At 23.5% G+C, this 20,720-nt stretch overlaps 1 protein-coding gene across 3 annotated transcripts in view; it reads left to right on the top strand.

Annotated features, from left to right (window-relative positions):
* Nucleotides 1-20,720, top strand: part of LOC136977538 (leucine-rich repeat-containing protein 24-like) — a 420,341-nt gene that overhangs the window by 384,102 nt on the left and 15,519 nt on the right. Inside the window, exon 1 of one of the 3 annotated variants that reach the window (XM_067273035.1) lies at nt 17,012-17,145. The exons of the other annotated variants lie outside the window; for them this stretch is intronic. The gene's annotated coding sequence lies outside the window, so the exon portion shown is untranslated. Of the gene's footprint in view, nt 1-17,011; nt 17,146-20,720 lie in introns of those variants that run through there. 3 annotated transcript variants of the gene reach the window in all.

Genomic DNA, 20,720 nt, shown 5'->3' with positions numbered 1-20,720 from the left:
TATCAAACGGTCTTACAAAATGAAACGTAAAGCATACGTTTTAAGAATATCTGTAACAGGTAACAACAATTTCAAGAGTTGAATTATTACCGCATAATTTACTTCTTATAAAATTGGAAAAATATTGGGAATTTTATTAATAAAATGATAACTACTTAAGAAAAAATCCAGAGTGAATAAAATGTGATAAGGTAAAGAGCAGTTTTTCTTCTACTTTTTCTTAACTCTAAGAAATCGAAACAGTCGTAAATTCTGCTTCTTCTATTGTGCTTGTGCCGAACTAGTGAGGAAATTTTATCGAAAAACGTGGATACAAATCTCGATTAGCTTCACCAAACCTACTCAATACCCGTAACCAATTCGATAGAAAATAGTTCGTTGTTACAAAAGAAATGAACTGTCTTATGGGATAGATACCTTCGTCCCCAGCTCTGCAAAAGAATGTCGTTACAACTTTCCAAACAGCAAATCCTATAAACACCAAAGTATGTTTCTTACTTACTGGAATCTTTGATAAATGTTCTCAATGTTGCTCTTGGATTTGGTCTAACCGGAGGCACCAATTAAGATCCACCGTTCGGGGACTTATATCCACTGATTACACCATTAACAGTACAGGTAATCTTATCTTCTTCTACCCAATGGATGGCTAATTACAAGCGGGATGTCTCTCGTTGATATCAAGAAGTTCAAAGGGTTAGCCGAATTCACCCGTGGGTCACATTTAAATGCCTGTTCATGTAAAGAATGACAATTTGTATTACGTATATAGATCGAATGGATTAATTAATGTAGAAAAATATTTTTCTTCGATATCTAAAAGCATATCCGATTTTTCTATAAGTTCTTCTTATAAATAGATATTTAAGTATAGGTAATAATATCCGTACTGCCGTAATTACGATTCACTTTAAAGCTATAAAAACTACAATAAAAGTTTCATTATTTTGTATAAAATTCATGACCATGAGATATTCAGACATTAAATCTATACAAAATTTTAAATTTTTTTAAAGTATTTTCTTGGAACTTATCGATGGTTTATAGCCTCTAACCTTCGATTCATTTTTCTGTACTTGTATAACATTTTAACAAGTTAACGTTTTCAATCAATATAACCTTCATTTATAAAATCTACCGATTAAAATAGTCGATTATATAAATTATAAACCTTAATAACAATAATATTTTGTAGTGTACATTAAAAGTCTTCTTCTTAATAATATATTTTCATATTTTGTTGCGGGTTGATATAATTATATTTATAATAGGTATTAATTCAAGAGTAAATTTACGGAAATAATTTTATAGAAGTTAAATTCTTGCAATAATAATTCTTCTATTTTAATATGACTAATCGCTTTATTTTTTTAATTATTTTTTGTCTATCTCTGTACTTAATGAAACGAAGTAATATATTCCTATAATAAACTGTCATAATTATAACGATTGTACTGTCATACTGTTTCAAAAGTTTTATTAGTTATCTATAGTAATAGCTGTCATTTACAGTTCATAATCTAACTTTGGAGAACTAAGAGCAGGACTTAATGATATTTTTAACGAAAAACAATAAAGATTGGAAATATAATAATGACAATTGTCGTTAATGGTGAGTGTTTCCTTGTTTTGCCGAAGAAAAAGAATTTCATAGAATTTGTCAATTCTTATGGCAATAAATATGTTACTTTATATTTTAGTTAATGTAAAAATTAAGTATTTTTCTTAAATAAATTTTTGTTTGTAATTTGAATATATTTAGAAATGAAAGTTCCGCGCTATTAAATTAAATTAGTCAACAAATATTAATTAGTTTTACTTATAAAATAAATATTAATTTTTTTAACACAATTTTATTCCTAAGCAGTGTAAATTCAGCTAATAATTCTCATCTGAGAATATAAAACTTGATTACTATCGGATTCATATAACTCTGTACTTAAACTAACAATAAGATTAATGTTTTATTATTATTTTTACCGTCATTATCTACTAAATTGGCTTTATAAAGCTCTTATTAAAGCTGATGCTAGTGTGAAAGTCGTTGGAAGAATCAAAGTAAAGCTTCCAGAAATAGAATGAAGTTTCTTTGAAGGAGTTTTTCTTTTTATTTAATTTCAAAGACTAACAAGACATGCAAATGTTATGTTTAATTTAAACAAGAAACAGTTTAACACTATCAAACTTTCCCTCGGGAATTAATATTGCAGTGTGGATCTGTAACAGGATTAAACAGAAGCTAAAGCATTTGCCAGATTAAAAGAGAAGACATAATCGCATTTATTTTCTTTTATGTTAAAAATAAATCACAAGTTTTAGCATTAGACTTCTTGCTAATAACCAAATGAATTATAATGTATATTAATTATAAAGTAAATATCGGAATATTCAATAATTTAATATTTCGTAATAAAGAAGGATCAGTGCAGTAATCTGTAGTTCATTTAATCACTAATGCGTTTACATAGCGTAGAGCTTTGGAGTTTGTAAGGATAAAACTTCCGATAAATTCATCAGCATACAAATAACAATAACTGAAATCGTATCGGTGTAATTGCATTACATAGCGAGATTACGTGAAAGCTTAATATGAAAAGAAAGGCTTTTAAGAATGCTGACGTGAAAATAAAATGACGTTTAATTATTCATTTAATGTTCAAATAGCATAAAATTAGTTTATAAGTATATTTTCGAAACAATGCTATAATTTTCATTCAAGAAACTTATTGCTTCTTTGTTTTGATTTTTAAAGGTTGACGTTTTATCGTTTTCACCTGAAAAGTTATATAAAAAGTTTCTTTTGGATCTGTTTAAAATTGAAACTGGGTTCACAATGTTCACATTTTAAAATACACATTAAATTAATCGGGCGTTTAATTTAAATTAAAATATTTAAATTGTTGTTATTATAATTATCATAATCTTTGGCAAATATGATATTATTACATTTCTAATATCAAATATTAATAAGCAATATAGATATTATTAAAGAAATTTTAATTTATTTACTAATTTAAACAGTTTGCCGAGAATTTAAAAAAAGTACCTACTTTAAAATTATATATGTTATTATATTAACAATATTCTGTGTTGCATCAATTGTTTTATAGCGAAGTTATAAAAACTATCATGAGATAAAATGTAAAATGATGTACTGATGATATGTATGCCTACAGAAATATGCGATTTATGTAGAAATAAATCATTATAACTAATGATAATTTTAAATTTACGTTATATCTTGTAATTTTAAGACATTAATAAATATACTAAGCTTAAAAAATAATTATTTTGATCATATTTTTATATTTAATGCCAGTTAATTGCGTTTTAAAAAAGTTTTATGTATTATTTATTTTGTATTGCTTATTTATTTTCTGTTATTAATTTTGTATCCCCTGCGATAGAAGTTCTTCCTCATGATTTACAGGAAACATATTTTAAAGAATACCACACTTGTTGATGACAGCAGCAGACAATGCCACACGCCACAGAGACAATACAATACATTACATCTTGTTACAAACTTCTTGCCCACACAGACTACAAACACAGACACGATCAAGTACCTAAAGCCATTCGTCAAAAACAAGACAAAAATATAACGTTTATCTCAAACAAAACTATGTGATATTATGAATATGAATTATGAATCTGAAAATAAAATATAAATAGTATTGGAATAAAGTAATATTTGCAAGCGAAATAATTCATTATAGCAGATTAGACGTGGCATTAATCGATTACTAACATGAAAGGAACAGAATAGCAACAGCATGAGAAATTACTAATGTAACTTACATCCTACAGGCATATTGAAACTTCAATTATAATTCAAAATTTATATATATAATTTGAAATTCAATTGAAAAACAAACGAATTATAATAATAATTTTATTTTCTGATGCATATTTATCTGAAAAATTAAAATATTTTCAAGTTATTTCTCTTAGATAGAGCATTTAAAATAAATAAATAAATAAATTCATAAGAAATAATTTTTGCAATTATATTTAGTATCCAGAATTTGACTAGTTTATAGTTTAAAAAATAGGATTAAAATTATAAATAATAGCAAAATTAGGAAATAAAACGATAAAATTGAATTATTTATATTCATTCTTTGAAGATATAAATCCTAATAAGTCTAACTGTTATCATTCCAATTAATCCCACTTTCAGTCAGTCAGTATAAGTTTGGAATTATCTGGTAATATTTATAGTAAATAGCTAAACACATAGAAGCCATTATTCCTTGTTTGTAAAATCTCTAATTCGATTCTTACTTCTTACACTGGTATTTGAATTTATCAATTTATAATGGAGATTGTTATTTATAAAAACAATAATAGTTTCTTCAAAGAGTATAACATTCTGTATAAATGTGCATATAAAAGAAAATTTGAATTCTTTCTGACATTCTTACTAATAGTCTCCATTATTACTTTGACGTATCAGTTTTTGTCAAAACTAATTGATATTTAGCATTTCCTATATATCGTTTGTTTATTTAATTAATTTTTCTCTAGAAAACAAATTCTTATCATATAATTGCAATTTAGTCACTTGTATAAACACTTCTTTAATAAATATTCTCTAAAAAATAATTTAGATATTAAAGAATTTTTTTGTAATTATTTCAAAGTTTGAAGTAATTACATATAACAAATATTTATAGTAATAAATAACATAAACAAGATCGATTAAGAGGCTTGTGTAAACAAACATTTCAATTATCAAAGCACGAAATTAATTAATGGAAACGGATGATACAGAATTGAATCAAAACAAATGATTATATTTATCTTAATGTTATATATTTCATGATCTTATAGATTGTTTTTTTAAGTTTATTTATATTATATCAATGAATTCAACTTAATTTTGAAAGAAAATATATTTATAATTTGCTTGTTTTGAATTATATTTTTGCGAATTGATCCGAAAACTTTCGTCTATGCAAAAGAATAAAAAAAAAAAACTAATGTGCATATTTCAGGTTGTCTGCACAAATTTTAAAGCAAGATATTCGCTTACAGAAGAAAAATCATTCGGCTGAATTAAATCGATTTAAGTAATTTTTTCAAAAGAAATAAAATATTTTTCGTTTAATCTTGTATAATATAACATACGATTTTGCATACTTCAGTATACAAACATCTCTGTTAACAAATCAAATTAATTGAAATAAAAAAACTTTAACTAATTTTATTATCAATTTCGAAAATTATGAATAATTTCTAATAAAATAAGAATTTTCAATTTTTATTCAAATATTGCATGGTTCATAAATGAATTTGAATTATTTTTGTAAATATTTATGGAAAATTTTACTTAAAAATTTAAATAATTTAATAGAATTATGATGATAAATAATTTCTTTAAACTTGAATTTGAAATTATAATTTTCATTATTGAATATATATTTAGTTTATTTATAAATGTTTATATTATATTGTATTTCGGAGCCGGTTAATGGAATTTATTTCTTTTCGTAGTTTTGCCACAAAAGAACTACTAAGCAAATATTTACAATGGAAACATTATATGTTCGATCAGATCAGATTTTATGTTTATTTCTCTAAGTTAAGTATTTATAAAAAGACAAAAACTACCATAAAATCTTTTATTTTATTGGTTTGTTTATCATTATATTTTCGTTCATCGCCTTAAGAAAATGATATTTTTTTAAATCTAATTTTCTTCTTTATACGTTAATTTATACTGTTTTCGAAATTATGTTTCTACACTTGTATTTTATGTTGTACTTTGCATTGACTGGCAACTTAGTTAATGAATTAATTGCTTCTCAATAATTATTGTAGCAGAAGAGATTTTATTTGTTTAAAGTTTTAATGTGTGTATCTTGGTGTAGACACTAAGGATGCCGAGTTAAAAAAAAAATCAATATAAATCGCTTGATGTCCAAATGGCATCGCTATTTTGGGTTTTTGCCAAGCTGTTAGCTGCGACTTTGACGTGTCTACATGCCCTCTCTTTCCTGTCATCATGATTCTGTTGCTTGCTCACTTAAGGAGAAATCTGATCTCGGTGCTTTCTTCCATTTTTATCTTAATTTTGGCCGATATGACCCTCGTGGTATCGTTTCTCCTGCATTTAACAATTGCGGTATATGACCACTTTTGATATCGTACAATATAATAATGATACTATATGATACCATACGACGAATTTTTCCATCATTTTACTTTCGATACTGTAAATAAAAATCAATGCTTTCGAAAACAATAGTTAAGTTACATCATATTTAGCTATAATGGCTGTATTTTTTAGCTAAACATATAATAAATTCGATTACAAAAACTGTTCTTTAAGTTCTAATTTTTTTTTTTTTTTTTTTTTTTTTTTTTTTGCAATTACTCCTTTCAGCCAATATTACAGAAAATAATTTAAAAACAAATATTTATAGTATTTAAACTAGGAAATATTATAATTATTTATAAATGATTTGGTAATTTATCTCCATAATTATTATATTAAAACATCTAAAAAAAACATAATTATTTAATAAAGATTTCGATGAAGTTTCTTACACTTAAATTGAAAATTTATACATGAAACTTACTTTTTTTCCCTTTATTATTAGTTAAATATTTTAAAAAATTATGAATTATTGAATATACTTAAAGCGTTTTAGTAAAAGAAGAGTAAGAATTTGTTTAAGAAAAGAGAGTGAATTTAGTATTCACTTCTCTTCTTAAATAACGTTCACCAAGAAATGATCAATTTATCATATGAAAATTGTTCAAACCTTAGCATGGTTCATGTACCATTCTTTTCGTAGAATGTTCATAGAAAACAAAGAAAAAAGTTTAGATATATTCTGGCTACAGAATGTGTTTTTTGTTTAATCGGTTGTCTTTTTGAAAGAGAAAGCGACTATTTTAGCTTTTGGTAGAGAACACAATGCAACTGAATCCAAACTTTTAATGGTTATGTTTTTGTTTTTATAAGAAATTTAAAATATTTAGTTACAAAATATCAAGCTATATATTTTTAATATAGCAATTAAATATATTAAATTTCTTATAAAAAAAGAAAAACATAATCATTAAAAGTTTGGATTTAGTTGTATTGTTTTATATATAATATATATTCTTTAATTCAAAAAGAATTCCTTTCCTATTTTCTCTTTGCATAATAATGATATGTATACAATAGTATACGTTAATAAGTACATTAAGTGCAATTTTCTGAAAATTTGTGTGGAATAACATACATATTTGTTTACATAATTGTAAAAAAATTGTTTTTATTTAGAATCTAAATAGAAAGTTTTTCTAATCGATATTGGAAACTTCGCTTCCCTTTTCTTAGAAATAATTTTTTTTTAATCTTAAATAAAACTGAGTAGAAAATAATACGGAAAGAAAATACGGCACCATTGAGTCGTATGAAATGAGTTAAGAAAATACTTATTTCATAGTCGGTGAAGAATATTCCTATGGGTAAAAAGAGAATGTTGTAGAAACAGCCTGACCACTTTTTAAAATGAAAAATTAGCCAGTAGAAATTGAATTTTCTGCTAGTAAGTTGACGTCAGAATCACATCCTTCGCCATCTCTCATTTGTTTTCGCCTGTCCAGACTTTAAGCGTAAACGTGGCGCCATATAGAAGAACAGCAGGAAATTAAAATACGTCTTTCTATCCCCTGCTTTTTCTCTCTGCTGTCTCTTTCTCGTCTCCATGTCGAAAAGACCTTTCAAACTGTCGTTCCTGATAAATATTCAATGTTGGTGAATATATTCAAATATTTTGTAATCTATTTTCTCACTCTTTATCCCCATTTTGTATGTAGAAAAAAAAGAAAAAACGAAAAATTTGTAAGATCACTCCATTTATATGGTCATGTCTTATTACTTATTTCGATTCTGAAACCAATTTTAACAAAAATCAAAATAAAGATAAAATATTTTTGAATGCGTTTTTCTTTCTCAATTCTCAATTTTTACTTTAATATATCTTTTTTTTAATACTCTTAAGGCGAGACAAAGAAAATAAATGATATAATTGTTTGTTAAATTTTTTAAATTTATTATAAATATTATTTTTAAACACGAAAGCCGTTTAACTTTGAAAAAATTGATCTTTTTAAAAATTGTTGTAGTTAAATATTCTTTTTTTAATTATAAAATGAATTGGTATTTAAGTTATATGAAGAATTTAGAATATTTAAGAATTTATCCGAAATTAAAAATTTTCGTAAAAATTGATTTTCTCCTTAAAAAATTGTTTATTTTTATTTTTAAAACTATTAATACCAAAAACTAAAAGAATATTTTTTAAAATGTTATTCTTATATTTTATATTATTTTTCTTATAAATATTTTCTAATATTTTAAGTTTTTCTTTCGTTTTTATGTTTTTCTTCCTTTATTGTTTTTAGAAAACGTATTAAATGAAATAAGTTAAAATTAATGAATTTTAGAATTGTAGTTCTTTAATCTGAATAAATATAAATAAAACTTTTAAGGTTTTTTTTATTAAAAATTGTTCGTTTTAAAAAATACGTTTTGATTTATATTTTCTAAAACTTTGTTTATAACAAATGATCTATTTTATAAAGTAACTTATCTAAGTTATAAATAGTTTAATAAAAATTATATAGTTCAATGCTATATGTTATTTACATTAATTGAAATGTTATTTTTAAAAAATCATAACTTAATAACTAAATAATTTATTTAAACTAATATCTCAGTTTATCTATAGAAGTTTCAATTTCCTTTCTATAGGAAATAACCTATTCAATGGTAGCACATTAGAGTCAAGTTACTGAAAATTCATAATACATTACGTTTAAAATGTAATGTATTATGAATTTTCAGTAATTTGATTCTAACTTGAACAGAAAAATACCATTATGCTGCAATATATTTCTCTACTTACATAAAGTATTAAGTTTTGGAGGTTTAAGACTTTTTACAAAGGGCAATTCTTTCGATAGATAGTGGGTTTACTGTTTAGATATATTATCATGAAAGGTATTCCAATATAGCAGTTTACATCAATTTATATTATCATAAATTATGCGTATAATTAAAATATTTATATCTTTAATAATTAAAATATCAATTTACATTTAATTATAACAACAGTTAACGTACGAGATAAAATGTATTTCCTTTACGTTTACATTTACATCGTATTTAATAATTTTATTTAGTTCATTTAACTTAATTCTATGCTAGATTTCATATAGTAAAGGCAACATTTCTGTAGTAGGATAATAAATATAGAGGAGAAAAAAGCTGTTACTTTTATCTGCACGATATCATAAGAGTATACCGGAATTTCCGACCAATAAAAATATATATTATTTAGATGTAAGAAATATTAAAATAAAATATTACAGATGAAATGAGAAGTTAAGCAATTTAGACAAAAAATTTATGAAAATTTCTACAAATCGCAAAATATTAGAATTTAGGGAAAAATAAAGAAAAAACGTAAATGAGAATTTTAAAGTTGGAAGAACAATTTGAATAAAAAATCATACAACTTTAGAAAGTAAAGAATTGAAGAATAAAATATATACAGAGATTTTTGCCAAATTGAATTTAAAATACTTTTATTAAAATAAATTTACATCTTATCGTTTATTCTTTCGATAAATATGTGATTACATAAGCTCGATCAAAATCAGTAAACTAATTAATTATAAAATTCATTACAGAATCTGCTTCTGGCAATAAAATTAGAATCAAATGTTTGCTGAAGTAAAATAATAATAAGTATTTGTCTTCAGGCCTGTATTAGAAATATTTGAGAGAAACGCTATGCAGAATATATTACTACTAACTTTCAACTTTGATAGATAAATAATCTCTTATAAATTTAAAATATATGAAGGGAATAGATTTATATGGATCAAGCATTCTCTTAATGAATATATTTTAAGTTGTATTATAAAGTGGCATTTACGTACATCAAACAGTAATCGTTCATTTGATCTTAATTTTAACAGAAATAATAAAGGTCATATATGGTGATTACTGTAAAGTTTCTTGTAATTCTAAGTTTGATTAATGTTTAAATAGTTCTTTTGTGTGGAGTCTTATATGGTTTAGTCAGAGTGACACTTTTATGGATTACTGCTTGATAAACGACTCTACAATTCAAAACTATTGCTTTAAATTAAAGCCGTTTTTTAGAGATTATTTCCGCTGTAGATTAACCTGTTCCCTTTCATTTTCTCCCAATTTAATAATTTAATAAAGGAATCTAAAATTTGTAACTCTGATGATTATCTTCTTTACGATGAAGATAAATTTTATCTTAATAATTCACTGTTTTATAATCTAATATTAATCTTATTGCTAGGATAATTACCTTAAAATGTTTATCTTTTATGATAAGATTACACATAGAATTTAAACTTTAAACTATCGTTAAAATTAAATTTTATTAATTAACGTAATGTCTACATAAATCTTAATTATAATGACATTTCCTTGTAAAATTTCTAATATACAGTATGCAAACATTTTTTTCTTTTTTACAAATAGAAGTATATTAAAAAAAGATCCGTCCCATAAATCATGATAGAAAACTTATAATATTTAATTAAAAATCCTTAAAACATGTAAAACGGCTTCGATAGAAGTCGTAGAATTGTTGATAATGAATTTTTTTATGTTATGATCTGATGCAAACCAGAATATGATCAATATAATTATATTAATATGAAAAGGAAAGCTAATCATGAAAACCAAACAAACATTTTCGAAAGAATCGAGTTATTTGTAAAAATAGCCGAATATTTTTATTTTACAGTCATTTATTTCCCTTGATGTTTCCTGCTGATTTAATCACAGAAGAATAAGACAAATTTAATCTCGTTTAGACACGAACTATCATTTTACGTGTCTCCACTGCTACTGTATCTAACTTCTGAAGGCAGAAAATGGGTGGAATTTTCACTTGCTCTGTAATTATAGTTTCCACCCGTTAGGTGTTTTTCTTAGATGCTCTACATCTCGCTAAGACATAAAGTTCAAGTAATGAGGTTTACAATTTGTTGTTGTTCCAAAATTAAAAAATAAGTAACGTTAACAGTTTTTTTTTTCTCTTTCTTTCTTTTCTTTTCTTCTTTTCTAAAAATAATTTAAAATGCAAAAGATGCATGCTATTAAGTAGCCTAATACTGTTTATAAGCTAAAAACATAGGCTATATTCCATCTGTTAGTATTAGTTATTTACAAAGGAAAAGATTCTAATATCAGCAAATTTTTAGATTTTTTTCTTTTCTAAAAGTATTTTTAATACCGAAATATTTCTAAATTGAATTTTCTTTCATCAAAAATAGGAAATAATTTTATGATAATATGTATTTAAATTTTTGCCAGAATGAAATGTTAGAAGTATTTACACTCTAAATTATTTTTTTCAATTTATATTATATTAGTCTTTTTAAATGTAAAATTTATTCTAATCAATATATATTAGTATAAAATACTTTTTGCGTTGGTTAAAATTTCCAGTATATTATATTAATTTATATAAGAATAATTTTTAATTCATTAATTATAAATTATTTTATATAAATTAATTTTAAATAAATATATTAAATAAAATTCAGCTCAGTGTCGAATAATTACTGTTAAATTTATTCCCTTTCTTTGATATTTTTAAATATAAAATTTTCGTATGTTCGTGATCAGGAAACGGAAGAAAGTTTGTTTAATTTCGTTCACTTTCTATTATAAATGTGAAGATTTATTTATGCACATATTACTGAAGGTGTGAGGTTTGTATAATAATTAGAATAAAAAAAATTATCGTCCTTTTTTTACGTTACTATTACATATTTTATTCCATCAACTTGTCACATAATGTGTAAAACTTTTCATTCCACGGAAAACATTTAACAACTACTTGCCAAGTTAAAAGAAAATGTTTTAAATTAATTTCCACTTTTATGCGAGAATGAATTAATTTTTAATTAATTCTTTCTTAAACGTATGCCAAAAAATAATAGCAATTTCTGCCTTGTGCACTAAATTAATCATTAGATTGAATGACACTGGTATAGAAAATTATTGATGAGACAATTATCAACGATTAGAAATAATTGATGACGTTATTAAATAAGATCAAAGCATTCTTTAGAAAAATTTGATCAGTTTTACAGCTTAAGAAAAATTCCAATTAGAATTTTTATGTTAGACGATCAGAAAATTTTCAACTTCTGTGGACATTCCTGATAATTATATAACAATTTTCTTTAAAAGATTAAGACCTTTCTGTTAATTATTTTTCTTAAAAATTTATTCAGCTTTACAAATTTTAACTAAATATTTATATTGAAATACTGAAATACTTTAAATATAATCGATAGGTATTATCTGGATGATGCGTTTAAATTTATATTCTATCTCCTATTTCTCTTTGTAGAGAGTTATGAGATAAACGTGTGTATTTAAAGTTCGTCTAATTTTCAATTTAATAGTAGAATAATTATTTATTTTTCTCGATTTTCTTACTCTCTGAACATTACATAGTTATTGAGCAGTGGGTGATAATAAACTTATCCAGAAAATTCAACTGAAATTAAATAAAATGATTATTTCTAAACTCTTATTTAAAAACTTTTATAGAAATGGATACTTTTAAAAGATTTAAACATATACTAATTTAATTATAGTCCTATGTTTTACAGTTCTCTTCTATAAGATTTTCTTTCTGTATGTTTTTTTAAATAAATATCATTATCGTAATATAAATAATATGTATAATTCTAAGTTTAAGAATACAAAATTTTATAGAAAGAAACAGGCAATACATAAGCAACTTCTCCAGACAGGAAAGTATGCTTAAGTATATGACATCATAAATCCTAAAGGTTTTTCAAGTATTAGGAAAAATGAAGACGGCGATGAAATCTTCAATCGTAGAATATTAGAAAAAGTTGATGGAAAACTTTAGTAATCCCATTTTGGTAAGTCAAAAACAAAAAGAACAAAAAAAAAAAACAGCGAAAAAAGAAAGAAATAAAAATCTTGTATTTCCATTGGAAAGCGTATTTGTAGAGTCAAAGCCGCAGAGAAATTTTCTACCTTTTCTGTGAGCGACCGAGACGTCTTTCGGACGATATTCATTTATCACATCATGGCCCATTACCCATCTGCCGGAACATCTCTGGAACGTAAATCTACAAAAGAGCTTGTAGAAACAACAAAAATTTTCGCGCCTAAACTGATTGTTAGCCACTGCACTCTTTTATTTACACTGCTTCTAAAAATGATCATCATCGATCTGACAAATATGCAGAATATCTAAAAATCTATAGATGTAATATACCGAAAAATTGAAAAAAAATTATTTTTATTTTATATATATATATATATATATATAATTTATATATTTTATAGAACGTTTATGGTTTATAATAAAACTTGCAATTCTCCATTTTCTGTATATTTATGTAATATTATTTTTATTGCTTCTCTTTTTTAAAGTAGACAATTTCAACTACTTACTTAAATAAACTTTCTTGCAATAAATTCTATCGTAAGGAAAGAAAAATCTATATACTGAGACATACAATATACAAAAGAATTATTGAGTAATTATTGAATAAAATACTAAATAAAATATTTTTGAGTAATAGAAAGTTTATTCTCGTCTGAATTCAATATTAAATATAAAATATTTATGATTAAATAATTCGAATCTTTTCAAGAATATTGCATTAGATACTGCAAGACTTCGTTTTAGACGAAATACCTGTAATATTAACTTAAATTTACTTTTATAAATGTAATTAATTAAATATATATAACATAGAATATTTACATATCTCTATAATTAAACGTGCATGTTTGTATATGTGAATTTTAAAATAAATTAAACAAATACTTATCAAAAACTTTAATTATAAAGTTCTGTAAATATTATACACGATGATATATATTAAAATATAGCTTATTTTTAATCTTGTTTTATACTTTCTCTGTTATATTTAATATTATTTATAATCTAAAAGTTTAATTTTTTTAAATAATTTAGAAAATAATATATTATGAAGATATTTAATTTAAAATTCTATTATTTTGATTTTATTTTTATCTTAAAAATTGTTTTTTCTTTATTACAGTGATGAATTATGTTAAATGTATACGTAAAAATATTTATTGTGCTTTAAAAAGATTTACATTTCAAAAAATGAAAAAAATAAGTAAATAATATATTTTAAAAATCTAAAACATCGAAATTTTCTAGCGAAGTATACGATGTAATTACTATATTATTATCGAAAACAAAGATTTGTTGTAACTATCACATTACAAATTTTACAATCATTTTTAATTTTCGGGTTGACCTATTTAGATACAACTATATGAAGAAGTTTTGTGGTGAGATTTATAGGAAAGTATAAAATTATATTTTCATCAATATTGCTTATCAACTGTTTATTCTTGTGTAATTTCCGCTTGATTTTCAACTGTAGATTTCAAATAAGTTATAGGTGTAATCAATCTGTATGCATCATTATTAGAAATATCGAATTAAGAATTATATTTAAAAAAACCTTCAAGACCATCTTTATCAGTGTAGATAAGTATTAAAAATGCAAACTTTCTCGATAATTTAATCATGGTAATTATCTAATTTCGACGATTTTTCTTTAATTTTGAAAATATTATTTGGTAAGTTAAATGTTCATTCATCAGATTATCACCATAACGCTTCAATTCAATCAAATGCATTAATAAACTGTATCTTTAATGAGTACTCGTTATACAAACTGTACAAAATCAATTAAGTCATCGTAATATAACTCTTATCTTTGCCGAAAATATTGATGTAAATTCATAGAAATACTTTAATTGGAAATGTAATCTGAATTTTAATGAAGTCTAGAGGGGATGTGGGATTGAACTTAATATGATTATTAAGGAATCATATGAACCAAACGGGAATTATCTTCAAAATTAGCTACAGTCACATAATTGGACAATGCTTAATCAATTGTAATATCTAACTATAATCGTCGATGTTTTAATATTAATATTTTATAACTTAAAATATGATTGATGAGCATTAAATGACTTTATAAACGATTTTTAAACTTTGTTATTCGATTAAGTATCCTCAGCTTTGAAGCCATCTTCGAAATGATCCAATATTATAAATTATTCCATAATTTATTAAATAAATTGATCATGTATTTAAGAAATGTGTTTTATATATTTCCGCTCAGATAATCAATGATAAAATTTTAAATTCAATGCTTTTTTACTAAAATAATTCTCGAAATTTAAATAAATTTATTATTAATAACAAGAAGAATATTTTGTAAAATTTACACATTTAAACAAATTAGAAATATTTATGTATATATAATTAAATGTATTGATTGATCTTAGTAACATCTATCTTTAGTTATAAGTTTTTTCTCTCAATTTTTCTAGATTGAGTCATTTTCCTTATTTATGACACTACAAATGTAATAGATGTCTAATAATAGATCATTGTTGTTATGTATTATGACAAATTCAGAACATTCGAATAATTCTTTTTCTTATTATTAATATCCTTCTTATTCTTCCAACAATCTTTGTCACAGTCAAAGCTGGGGAGTTAAAAAAAATCTTTTGAAGTTGCAGATTTACGAATTGATGTTATTACAGTAGTATATATCGAAAGGAGTGATAATCGTTGGATATAATAATGACGTAGCAATAAATATTGATGAAAGAAATTTATATTTATACAAAACTTTCAATAAATATTATTTACGGCGTGAGAATGTTTCAATACCCTCTTGTTAATCACGATCATCCATAATTGTATTAAATTTTTAGCTCTACACAATTAGTTTCACTAGGCTGAAATTTGTTGTATTAGCCTTTATAAAATATAAAATTTTATTAATGATAAATATACTTAATTAATTTTAATCAAATTATACAAAGTTCTTCGTATTCTTTTATAATATATCCTATATATTTAACGATAAAGTTTTAATTGTAAGTTATTTTAATGTTTTAAATAATTTATGTTAATATTTATTATTAGATTTATAATACAAATTACTTTTTTATTATAAATTGTGTTAGTTTCTTTATACTGTAAAGCTTAAGGAAATGAAAAATTTGAAAGGGATGTAGTTATGGTGTTTCTATAGGCTTAACCGAAGAAAATTATCGATTCTACAGGAATCCCCACGGTAACATCTATTAATTAAAAATTTTTAAGACAAAGAAATTCTATAGAAACTTTCTGCTTCAACCTCGCTTGACTGCAGTATACATGCCATTCGAACTAAAAGTGTCTTGTAATTTAACCTGACTTGTTCCCAAGTGAGATGCTTCCCGACAAACAACTTAAATTCATCGTTAATACTTCAAACTACTTTCGATCGTTTCTAATAAATGATGCCAATGTAAAAACCATCAACAAATATATACATAAATATTTTTGATAATTCTCACGTTGTTATAATTATTCATTTTATACAATAAATATATAATTACTAATTACACGTAAGCATTAGTATTTTATTCAATACATTGTTATTTCGTTGATTTTATCATAAATTAAAGATTTATACATAAAAATTTCATTTTCCTCTGATAATAATTAATGCATTTATTGTGAATTTTGTTCATTATAAAAGAGAATTTAATTATTCTAGTTACTATTTTATTTGGAATTAATTATTGAATAATACTTTAGTATTACTATCGCTTGAAATTTTTATGCTAATTTTCACTTCTCTTTTGTTAATATCGGATTGTTTATATTTACGGTTAATCATCATTAAAATCTGCAAATATTTAAATTTCGTGGTGATTCAATAACAGTTTTATCACAAATAATGCAAAAGGTCAAAAGATCAGATTAAAGTGAAGAATTAGGAATTTAAAACAACGACAGCGCGAAATTCGACAAAACTTTCCATCCATCATTTTGCGCCAAGTTATATTGTTAATTGGGGAGTAGTTGTTTGTGCTTAATGACATATTTACTCTATTCAGATATGTAGAACAAAGTGTGTGTGAAATTTCACTTCATGTGAATAATTAGACAGTAATATTGTTGGCACGAGTGAAGATTAAGTCTAGTAATGAGTACTAACTGTACACAATTTTAAAATTTTAAAAGTCGTGAAATGGTAAAGTTTTAGCAACGCAATTATTTATTTATTTTTTTAATATTTATTACGAAGTTAATTACGTTCGTTTTACGCGAAAAATATTCTAATTTAAATTATATTGATTTTTATATTATTCAGTTTTAATAAATTAACTATTTGATTAATGTTTTTAATTTAATTTAAATTCTGCAATATATATAAATGTGTTTATTGCTTTAACAATAAAGAAAAAGTCATCATAAATTTTATTTTAGAATAAAGTGATCATTAACGTTATCGATATTTAGCTTATTTTTTTTCCTATTAGTTTCTTCACCATTAAATAAAAATAAAGAAAAATTATACTCCAGGAAGTAATTATAATAAATGCATATGTATTAAAGTGATATATATTTTTTCAAGTTTGTTAATTAATGCTATGATACAATAAAGTAAAAATTTTTATATAAACTGCATACTTAATTATAAAATTTATGTACGTTTATAAGTGATTTATGCGATAATTTATAAATAAAAAGTTTAATTTTATAAATATATTAATAAAATTTCTCTGTTAGTTTGTAATGTGAATGGTATTTAATATTTACTGTTATAGAATTTTGTTTTTATAAACTAATTATAAAAACAGTGAATAGCGAATTAAAGTATATAAAATAATAATTAGTCTATATATATTTTATATTTAATATTATAAAATGATACTCTTTGTATATTTGGAATTATTTTTAAATTTTAATTTTAAATAACAAAATTTTTTTCTGTTATGAATATAATGTTTAATGCCCAAGTAATAAAGGTCAGCTAGTACCTTAATAAAAGAAGAACAATTGAAACTAAAGAATAACATAATTAAAACGTAAAGTATAGAAAATAATTAATTTTCATTAAATTTCATTTAGCTTAAGAACATATAAATATCGGCTGATGTTATATAACCTTTTCAATATTAAATAATAATAATTTTAATCTTAATTTAAAAAGAACCTTATTTTTTTTTAATCGACAATTCGTGACGTTCGTCTAAATCAAGAGTGCTCAATGCACGACTAGCGAGCTGATGTGGCCCACAAAATGTTTCAATAAGCCAATCATCTGATTTTAGTGAAAATATTTATTCTAATCGGACTACTTAAATATTCATAAATGTACAAACGTTATTTTAATTTAAAACCATATAAGGCATTTGAGTTTAGCATTGGCTTTGATTTGCATACAAATACAGGTAGTTCTTTAATGTTCACATGAGTACATTTTAGCTACATCATTGTGATTCGTTTAAAAATAATATAATATATGGAATCCGAGGCAATATTTAAGTTAGTGTGAATAACATTATAGTATTGAAAATTATTTTAATTAATTCTGCAATTGTTATTTATTTTATTTATTTATTATTTGTATTTTTTATTCTTGTTCTCCCTCCTTTATAAAATTTTTCTTTTGTTAATACAAACAATTTGTTTGATATCTTTAATGATGTAAGCCGATCTTGTTTGTTTATAAAAATTAAATAGGTTTGTTTGTCAGTATTTGATTAGAAAGTATGTTGAAAATGAAAAAAATACATAATATTTATTCAATTAATTTTATTATTACTGTACAACTTTATACTTTGCAATACTATTTTTCATTTCCTCTTTATTTAATTTTATTAATTTTTTCTTTATATTTGTTAATAATAAATTTTATTAGATAATTAGTTTCTTAAAAAAAACTGCGAAGAAAAAGATTACATGAAAAATTTATTCTGCTATTTTTCAAATAAATTATAACGTATTTATTACATTGTGAAATGTAATTGAAAATATTTAGTTTTATTTTTATTTCTTAACTGGAAATCTTTTGTTTTCTAAGAAGATGATTATTAACATTATTGTTTCTATATTAAGTTTTTATGAAGAAATTTTATGCTTAATAAACATTTATTAAAATTTAATCTGATACTGGAAAAGTAAAAAAAAAAAAAAAATACTCGAGAAACCAAAACAAATTAAGAGTAACAGTTGTCATCAAACACCAAACTGTTTTCTTAAATAGTGAAAGTTTCATAATTTCGAGCTAGTTTGTCTTTTTCCATTTGATTCTCTAGCAGTTAATGAAATTAATTATGCAAATTTGCTAATTAATTTTGGTTGAGAGAAATTCAAGAACTACAATTTCAAATTTAGTTGACAGAAAAATCGACTCCTACAACTTAATCAAATTTCAGCAAAATTAGAGAATTTACTTTAAAAAATTTTAATTTATAGAATCCATGAAGATTAATATTAAATAAATACTTATTTGAGAATAACTATTCATTTAATTTTAATCTGAGTTAATTAATAACACAATGATGTCTGTGTCCCATTACACCAATTTGGTCTAAATACTTGATACTGAATACTTAGTTTAGACTCTATTGTGCTGAATTATTTTCTTCAATATAATTAATTTATTTATAACGATCACTTACGTTTAAAATAGAATTTTGAGAATTAGATTTATTATAGAACTATCCTTGATCGAATCGATATATAGAAGTATCTGAATTATAATCCGTTAGAGGATTCTAAGCTCAAGGATATAATTTTTTCTAATTTTTGGAGTGTTGATAAGATCATTTATAAAATTTGTTTTATAAAGGTAATGTCTTTATGTATGTTACAAACGAACAAAATATTGAAATTTCTTTGTAATTTTACTTTGCAGTTTTAAATTAGACTTAATATAGTTTATATATAACCTTTATTTAAGAAAAATTCAAAATGATTTAAACACTTCATATATAAACATATTTACATCAATTAATTATCTTTTATGAAAAATAAATATGCTGATCTTTGATTTTACTTATGTTTTTAGATTATATATAAATAAATAAATTTATATATTTAGTATTAACAATGTTAAATATTTATATAGATTTATGTTTGATAAACTATTTTATATTATAGCAATTAGAGATATTAAAATGAAAGGGAACATGTTAGATCAGTTAATGGATTGTATGTATAGTCTATATTCATTATTATGTAGTGTAATAATCACAGAACTAGTAGTGCTGACATAAATTATAAATTTTAATCCATACCACAATCATAATTGCAAACATTGTAAGCTTAAAATATTTAAATAAAGAGTTTAATTATAGGTCAAAAAGTTAATGCATTATTTATCACACATACATTTTCCTAAAGAGAGTGTATATGTGTAGCAAACTCCAACAAGATACAGTATCTTGTGATGTTTGCTATTACATTTCTATTGAGGTTTACAATTGCAAATATATTCCCTAGTTTCTCGACTAAATCCTTTAGATATCCCTCTCTCCGAAGGAATAAATAACAAGGATCCAAGCTTTGGGAATAAGAAGGAAAGCTTATTACTACCCCTTGATATTTAGCGATAACCTAGGGAAATCATACGCTTTTCAAATTCATTGTTAAGTAGCTTGTAGTCCTATGTCGTAGGATAGAATCGTTATTAAGGGGAAAAGCTTTAATCTCCCATCTTTTAAAATAATCCAACACGCAGTTGTTAGCATAATGCAGCCTAACTCCTTAAAAAAAGAAACAATGATTGTTTACTCGTTAATATTCATTTAGAGTTGA

This window comes from Centruroides vittatus, unplaced genomic scaffold (genome assembly GCF_030686945.1).
Source record: "Centruroides vittatus isolate TY-2023 unplaced genomic scaffold, ASM3068694v2 contig_460, whole genome shotgun sequence".
In the NCBI taxonomy this organism is placed as follows: Eukaryota; Metazoa; Arthropoda; class Arachnida; order Scorpiones; family Buthidae; genus Centruroides; species Centruroides vittatus.
Note: the sequence above shows the minus strand (reverse complement) of the source record. Positions and strands in the feature narration are given on the sequence as shown.